Here is a 9,222-nt window from a genome sequence, read left to right on the forward strand (position 1 = left end):
GTGGAGCGTCCTTGTGGTTAAAATACCTGCCGTTGGGCTCAAACCGAGCTGAGCAGCGATGCGAACTGCGGCCCTTAGCAGCCGTACCTCTGATCGTACACGAGTGCAAGCGATTCTTCAGAACTGCAATAAATAATTTAAGAGGCTGAAAACTGACGGGGCCAGCGCTGGACTCTGGCTAGCCCAGCAGTCAGCTACGTTGCCTACTTAAATTTTATAGGCGTGGTTTTTTTTTTTCTTTCATTTTTAAGGCAGCAAACAATTTTCATGAAATAAAGGCCCAGGTTTTGGGGGTTTTTTTTGAACCAAATTTAAAGATAAGTATACAAAGTAAGCTACTTTTTTTTTTTTTTAATAAGTTCAAGTATATCTAGTTAGATATACTTTTACTGCAGGGTATTAAACTTTTTAATACTGAGATTTCGGTGGTGTATGTAACAGGCATTTCTGAGCAAATGACAATTACAGCAAGGAGGATCTCGGATCTGCTAGTCAAACGTGTACAGGGCATTTCATTTTATCTGTGTTCTCTTCCATCAAGTCTTAAATGTCCTTAACCTCATCACTCTCCAGGCTTGAAGTGGAAAAAGGGCTTATTAAAAACTTGGTTTAGTTATGATGGAATTATTTATATTGATAAGAACATACACGTGGTGTACACGGTGCTGAATGCCACACCAGTCCATTAGCTTGGACAATTAAATCTATACATAATTGTTGAAAGCCATTAACATTTTTTTAAGATGTTCTGCTGGAGCTAGCTATACTGGACAATGCAGAAATAAATTACATCTTTGAGAGTCTACAGAATGTATAAAACCCCTATCAGTATCTGTAAGAATTGATACATTTGATTTAAAATAGCGTGCATTGGTAATTATGCATACAAATTCTGTAAGACGAGAAGTGTTCTGCTAACCAAATATGCTGTCTGTCCATGCATTTCTACTTTTCAAAGCCTCACTAAGTGTGAAAATTGTAAAACTGAGCAAATTTATGTCTAGAGACTTGTAACATCCGGGTTCAGAATTTGGTTACCTAGATTGATTGCCTGGTAAAAGCAGGCTCTGTGTGTTTATGTGTGTGTGTTAATGAAAACCCAAACCAGTACCCGAGCAACCAGCAAACATCTGACAATCTCAGGGAGTTTTCTGTTTGCTCTAAAGCTGTGTTAATTAATACTGTGGAAGGCAAACATTGCTGCCTTTCCCACATACAGGAATTATTTTCAGCTCTTTTCTTTGCGTGAACAGCTGATTGAGTGCCTTTCCTCCTTCTAATGGCTAGGTTTGTTTTTTAAATTTTTTTGTAATTTCTCATTGTGCCTTGAGAACTGTCATATGTGTTGAGTTTTTTTCCCTTTTAATTATTGTGTCTTGTATGATTTGCAGTCACATTTTACCTAGTCCTTAACTGCTAAGAAACATTATGAGTGAAGAGCAGTGCAGTGCCCAAGCTAATAATCCCACCTGGTGCATTTCTCTGCATTGTCATGCCAGGACTAAGAATGTAAGTGACTCTAAAAAGCTGCAGTTTGAGACAGACGGGCTTAGCTGCTGGGCTTTTTTTTGACACAGCTAACTGATAAAAATAAGTTGTGGACAGTGGTCCTGGGCTCGGGATTGAGGAAGGACAGAACAGGAAGAGGTAGCAGGACAAGGAGGAGGAGACATCTGCAAGGAAACTCGTCTGCAGAAAGGTTGGGACTCATTAATTCTGTAGGTCTGTACAAGTGTGATGAAACTTGATCATAGTTGTAATTTCGAGCATCTCTGAAAATATGGTCCTGCCTCAAGTCAAATGATCCTTTGGCTTTGGGAGGAGTTTCATATCAGTAAATTAATTTCCTCCATGGGTTGTAGGAACAGGAAGGAATCTAGCCCTTGGAATAAATGAAGTCTAATCTCTCATGAATCAGAATACTTTCATTTTCCCTGAAATTCCTATTCTTGTTCACCATAATCAAAGAAAAAAAAAATACACAGCATTTATAGCGTGTCTGCTGGAAAGTCATTACAAAATCTTCCGTTTAATAAAAGGCTCTTTTGAACATTCACGGACTCATGGAATCACAAAATTTGCAGAGTTGGAAGGGACCTCTAGAGATCACCTAGTCCAACTCCCCTGCTAAAGCAGGATTGCCCAGAGCACATTACTCAGGACTGCATCCAGGCGGGTCTTGAACATCTCCAGAGAAGGGGACTCCACACCCTCCCTGGGCAGCCTGTGCCAGTGCTCTGTCACCCGAACCATAAAGTTTTTCCGTGTATTTGAACGGAACTTCCTATGTTCCAACTTGTGCCGGTTGACCCCTTGTCCTGTCACTGGGAACCACTGAAAAGAGTCTGGCTCCATCCTCCTTCAGCCCACCCTTTAGATATTTGTAAGTAATAATAAGGTCTCCCCTCAGCCTTCTCTTCTCCAGGCTAAAAAGTCCCAGCTCTCTCAGCCTTTCCTCATAAGGGAGATGCTCCAATCCCTCAATCATCTTGGTTGCCCTTCGCTGGACTCTCTCCAGCAGTTCCCTGTCCCTCTTGAACTGGGGAGCCCAAAACTGGACACAGTATTCCAGTTGTGGCCTCACCAGTGCCGAGTAGAGGGGGAGAATGACCTCCCTCGACCTACTGGCCACACTCTTCCCTATGCAGCCCAGGATTCCATTGGCCTTTTTGGCAGCAAGGGCACATTGCTGGCTCATTGACAATTTACTGTCTACCAGGACCCCCAGATCCTTCTCCTCAGAGCTAGTTCCCAGCAGGTCCACCCCTAACCTATACTGGTGCCTAGCATTCTTCCTCCCCAGGTGCAGGACCTTGCACTTGCTTATGTTGAACCTCATTAGGTTCCTCTCTGCCCAGCTCTCCAGCCTGTCCAGGTCACGCTGGATGGCAGCGCGGCCCTCTGGAGAGCCAGCCACCCCTCCCAGTTTGGTATCATCAGCGAACTTGCTGAGGATACACTCTGTCCCCTCATCCAGGTCATTGATGAATATGTTGAACAAGACTGGACCGAGTATCGACCCCTGGGGGACACCACTGGTTACAGGCCTCCAACTTGACACTGCTCCAGTGCAGTGCAACTTGATGTTGTGTCACAAATCTGGCTATGCTGTTTCTTGAGCCAATAAAGTACTGGTTCTTAGGCTGGCTGTTCTCATCTTAGTGTAGAGGGAGCTGTGTACCTCCTTAAACAAGCCAAAGCTGAGTTAAATTGGATGTGATACTGAATGATCACAAACTGCAATATTTCAGAATGGCCGTGGGCAGTTCTGTTCACTACAGGCTGCTTGCACTTGACAAAGCTGAGGTAAAACAGTGATTCTTTTGTTTTTCTGTCCCCACCCCGCACCCCCCAAGTGAAAATGGGCCGTGTGGGATGTCTCCGTGGCTTGAACCAAGATCTTCCAGAATGGTGCTGTTACTTCCAACTGGCCATGCTACTCATACATAAGCATTCTAAACACTTCCTTTTATTTCTATATTTGTTGCGTATGTCACAAAAAACCCCATCCCAACCCAACCAAACAAACAAATTAGAATGTTTTGAATAGCCTTTAAATATTTTAGTTGGATTACTTTTTATACCCAATTGCTTCAAGATGCTGTATCCCTAGTTGTGGTCCTTCTCCATGATTGCACTTCTGATTTTTCATTTGATAGCCATTTAGCATGGACTTCCTCTTTTTATCACAAGTGCCCTATCTTCCCACAATTCTATTTATTACTTCCCCATCAAACTTGAAAGCTTTCAAGGCTTTTGATGCAGCAAAAGCTTGGCCATTAGCTTAAATGTGTGCATGAATAGCGCTGTTGACTTGAAAGTGATGCCATCTCTGTACAGAGTCAACAAGCAGGTGCGTAAGATTTAACTGGGTTGGGTATAAAACCTGCTCTCTTCAATCTCTGCAGTACAAGACACGAGCTGTAGTAGCATAAGGAAGGAAGGATCTTTTTTTCAAAGACAGCTGGATTTAATTTTTTTTACATCTTCTAGAATGGTCTTGTTTGGTACTAGTTTCACATGTGCTTATGTGCAGACAGACACAAATGTTATCCTCTCCATGCAGAGCACAGGGGAAAAAGGTAAAGCGTTGAAGGAGAGGCTGTCCACAGTGAGGAAAAAAGCTTTTACTGCTATTGACCTGGTAAACCAGCCAAGCCTGACAGTCTGGCTGGTATGGCCTCCAGCCTACCTTATTGTTTGTTGTCTGTTCTGTCTGGAGTGCACTACAGAGAAGAATCCTATAATTTAGGCTTTAAATAGAATACTTGATGAAAAGCAGGTGGGTTTTACTTGTCTGGTCTAGTAAATAAATTCAACCTGAAGTTAGCTTCCTGCTATTCATTGTAAACCCTATTGCCATTTTATGTCTCATTATCTGAACGAGAAGATGAAGATGCATTACGAAAATAATGTTACAAAACAACTGAGAGTCCTTTTCAGGACCACACTGAGCACTTACAAAGCCATGTGCCATTATAAAAACATCCTGACTGGTATTGTTGGAGTACCTGGCACTCCAGATCAGAACAGCAGTAAACTAGTGGTGCTGCCTATCTTTAAATTTGAAAATAGGTTTTCCTACAGGTGACTTTCCATTGCTATTAATGAGTTGCTCCAATCCTTGCTTTGAAGAAAGGCACTTTGCCACCTCATATTGCATTTCTGCCATGTAGTATATTTGCTGTTGTCTGTAACATCTTTTAACTTATTTTAAAATTGTATTAAATGAGAAAGTACTCTTTTTTTAGAGGATTGAACCCACCACCAAACTGCTTCTATACCAGCAACTGTAAGTATGTCATACATATTGCAACTCAATAGCACCGCATAGATTCTCTTCAAAATTCCTGTTCTTGCTTATGCTGGCCTATGTCCCACCCTTCGTAAAAATTACAAGAGATGTAACATACACAGAGTGATCTCCAGTTGGTGCCAGAAATGCTTAATTGTGATATATATCAGCCCTGGTTGAGAAGATACAGCTAAACAGCAGAAATAATACCAGTACTTCCTGGACTAACGCTGCCTTAATGGAGGTGCAAGAGTATCACTGAAGAGGCAGGATGACAGGGCAGCCTGCAGATCCTTCCCCTCTCTGTTTATCCCAGTAGCAATCCAAAGAGGTAGCCTGTAGGACTTTCATTTCAGTGATACAGAGGCAGAACTATTTTCTTCAGAAAAAAACGACCGGAAACTAGTGACCTTTGTCTTGAATTGGTGAGATTCTTGATCCCCAAATTCACCGTTTGTCTTCTTGCCCAGTTACTATATGCATACCTATTCTGTTTTATCTTGTTTCTCAGCTGAAATGATGTAAACATAATAAAAAGGACTCTGCTAGGAGAGTGTGGCAGTTTTTCAGGTTAACTTGGGTTAAGAGGTGGGCATTGAAATGCAGTGTCTCTTCAGCCAGACACTGATTCTGATTCTCATTATGTATTTTATTCTGCTGGTTGCATGTTTCATGTGTTGATTGCTTTTAGCTTGGTCAATATTTAACAAAAAGAAAACTATCAATAAAAATGTCAAGGAAAATATTACAGTCATAAAATTATACCACCACAGTTGGTGGTATGCAGTAGGAACTGGAGAATGGAACATTACCATGTTTTTAATCACTCATAATTTCTCAGCAGAATTAAGACCTTTATCTATTTCGGTGTTGCTACTATTAGAAAAATAGACACTTTCCTTCCTCAGTTTTTGGCTGTACATTCATGTGCCTGCTGCTGGAGCCAGATGACCCACATGCTGATGCATTTAGAGGTTTTCTATTTGTGTGGAAAACATTTTCTACAAGAAGTCAGCTGCATAGTGTACCTTTTTTCTGTTTTGTTTCATGCACAAAAGATTTGGAGTTGTTCATGGCATCTACTGATAACACATGACTAGTTCTAATCAAGGTCCATGAATTTGCTCCTATCTCTAATTTTTCAAATGCAAGTTTTAAAGTGCTTTATCTCCTGTCTTCTTGAAGTTCCAGCTCTTGAAAACAAGTACATAAGATTGTCATCTTCCATGTTAAAATAAAATAAAAATGGGTTTCTCTCATGGCTGAAGAGGCAGCTAAAAACTCACCTCAGTCTGTGATACGAACTTGCAGAGAAAAGGCCAGTCAGTTGTACAGATTTTTCAGATTTCAGTTTCATATATTTTGAGATAAGATTTATGATTTTGAACTCTTCTGGTTCTTGAACTCTTCTGAGAGTTTGCATCAGTGCTGAAGGTATATATCGTTGTTAAATCTAGACTGCTGCCTATACAGATATTTACAAGCCTGGTACACACTGAAATCAAAGGGAGATAGACACCTGTCTTTAGTCCTTAAGAGATTTACAGATACCGTAACCTGTCCGTTCAGTTTCACAAAATGCATGTTAGTATCAGAAATGAGTTGTAGTGAACATTTATAGTGAAGTGACCTAGGGATTATTATAGGAAAGAGACCTGGTCAACGGTTAACCATCTTGACTTTATAGCATGCTATGGTGTTGGAATTCTGAAATTTAAACATAACTATCATAGTCAGAATTTAGGAGTATAACTGTAATAATCACCAGGTTTGTCTGTTTTCTTGGATAAAAGTCCTTCTCCCAATGTCTTTTGAACTTTTTCCAACCAGACTTCAGCTTCCTTGTATTCACAGGTGCACAAATATTCCTGTACCTCGCATATACTCATCCAGTTAGCTATTTGAAAATGTTTCCAAGTAGTTTGTGTCAGATGAAAAGACTAAGGATGACATGTTTCAGCTCCAAGCAAAAGGCACCTAGGTAACAGAGATAAATGTGATTAGTAAACAAAAAGGCATATATTGCCTGTATGTACAGTAATCACAGCGAGCTAGACCAGTAAGTGAATCACTGGAGCTTGGAACTTCATCCTTGTATACAGGAAAATTGAGAGGTCATCTCACGTTGCTTCAGGAACTAGACATGTGACTTCCATAGCAACAAACATCTGAATCACTGAAGCATTCAGGCTGGAAGGGACCTAGGGAGGTCTCTGGTTCAGTCTCCTGCTTCGAGGAGGGTCAGACATGAGATCATATGGGATTGTTGAGGGTGTTGCCCAGTCAGGTCTTGAAAATCTCCAGGGGCCGAGAGTGCAAAACCTCTCTCCACAACCTGCTCAGCTGCTTGGCTGTCCTCAGGGGAAAAAAGTTGTTCGTAACAGCCATCAGGAATTTCCTGTTTCAATTTATGTCCTTTTTCTCTTGTCCTCCTGCGATGCACCGCTGTGAAAAGCACAGCTGTGAAGAGCCCGGTTCCATCTCTTCCATCCCCTCCCCATAGGGTACTGGGGGCTGCAATTAAGTGCCCATGAAGCCATGTCTGCTGCAGGCTGAAAAAGCCTGGTCCCTGCAGCTTCTGCTTGCAGGGCAAGTGCTACAGTCACCAACCATCTCAGTACCCTCTTCTGAACCTTCTCCAGTTTGTCAGTGTCTTTCTTTCCTGAGGGGCCCCACAATCAGACACAGTGCTTCTGATAAGGTCTAACAAGTGCCAAGTCAAGAGTGATAAACCCTGCCCTCGATCTGCTGCCTGTGCTGCTTGCAGTTTAGGCAGCCCAGATACTGTTGGTCATCTTTGCTGCATGGGTGCAACAGGCTTATGCTCAGCTTGCTGCCCACCAAGCCAATAGCTTTAAGGAGTAGAAGGTCGTTTGTACCTGCACAGAGCTAGAACGTGCCCAGGATTCCAAGTTTTGACGGTGTTGGTGTAAGAGTCCCTGACAGGCTTCCTTCGGAGAAAGGTTTGAGTTGGCAACGCAGCTGGGTGAGGATGCTTAAGGGAAAAGATGGGAAGAGCTAAGTTGTGAGCCCTTGAGATACAGACTGTCACAGAACGGAAGAGAACTGCTTCCTGAGCAATGCGGCAGATACGCGAACCTGCCTGCTGCTTTATCGCAATAGTTTCCACTTAAGATTTGGGTAGTCTAGAAGAAAACTGGGCTGCATGTATTTATGCTGGCTAATTTGTATTCTTTCCTTTTCCTGATAGGTAAATAGCTTGTTGTTTCTTAAGCGTAATGAACAAGGCATACTTCACAGCCTCTTTCTCACTGGGGCCTGGGACTTGGTTGGGGCTTCTGATTGTCACCAGAGTTCAAACATTACATAATATTAAGTAGCTATTTATAGTAAGGATTGATTTTTTTCACTATTTTTTCCCTGTGATAATTGGTGTCTCTTTTTGTAATGCAGGTCCACAGCGTGGCACTCCTGTGTGTGGCACATGGTGTTGGCACCTGTAAAACTCACTTGCTTAGCTGGTAGGTAGCAGTGCTGCCCTTTTGATTTCAGTGGGCTGTACTCCCCCAGCAAAAACATAAGCAAAAATGTTTACATCATCCAAGTGCTGTTTGGTCACATATCTGTATGCATATCTTTATAAATCTATGTATAGCTGGAAGGGACTGTGACAGTCTCACAGTGATCCATCTCTTCCCCCAGTAGCATGTTACTCTGTTACGTCTAATTAGTGCTGAGCGAATTATTCACAAAGAATAATTTATCAGACAAATGTAGCTGCTTTATCTGCTCAGGGAATATCTTAAACCAGACTATTCTCTTATTAATTAATTATTCAGCAGTCATCAACATTTTTTTCACATTGTTAACTGAATTTTGGTAATTGATACATGCTGTTAGACAAATTTGCATGGATCATTTCTACAAGACTAGGTATCAATTTTTCAGCTCATTTTAGCAAATGAGAGAGCCAGAATTTAAGGTTGCCTGAAAAAATAAAAAATAAAAATAAAAATCTTTCCACGCAGGGTCAGAGTAAAACTTTTCAAGGCATCTCCTTTAAAACTCATTCTTTCACATACAAGAAGAATTCTCTGCGAGGAATTCCAGCCGGCTCCAGTAGGAAGCATTATTCTACAAAAATGTGAACTATCTCGAGCGCGGTGAACGCAAGCACGTGACGATCGCCGAAAGCGTGTTTCTGTACGCCCAGTCCCCTGGGGAAGACCCCTGTCCCCATGCCGCTGGGTCGGTGGTCCCGGTGGGACTGGGAGAGGCTCCCCCGTCCCCCCATCCCCCCCATCCCTACAGCCATCTTACCCACCCTCGCGCCCACATCGCGACCGACACGGGCTGTCGTCCCCGCCGTTTCCCCCGAGTTTTCCCCTGGAAAAAGCCCAGGACCTGCTTCCCCTCTCCACCCCGTGACCGGCTCCGCGCCACCGCGGCTCCCCCCACCGCGGCTC

Source organism: Charadrius vociferus, unplaced genomic scaffold (genome assembly GCF_000708025.1).
Source record: "Charadrius vociferus isolate BGI_N301 unplaced genomic scaffold, ASM70802v2 scaffold528, whole genome shotgun sequence".
In the NCBI taxonomy this organism is placed as follows: domain Eukaryota; kingdom Metazoa; phylum Chordata; class Aves; order Charadriiformes; family Charadriidae; genus Charadrius; species Charadrius vociferus.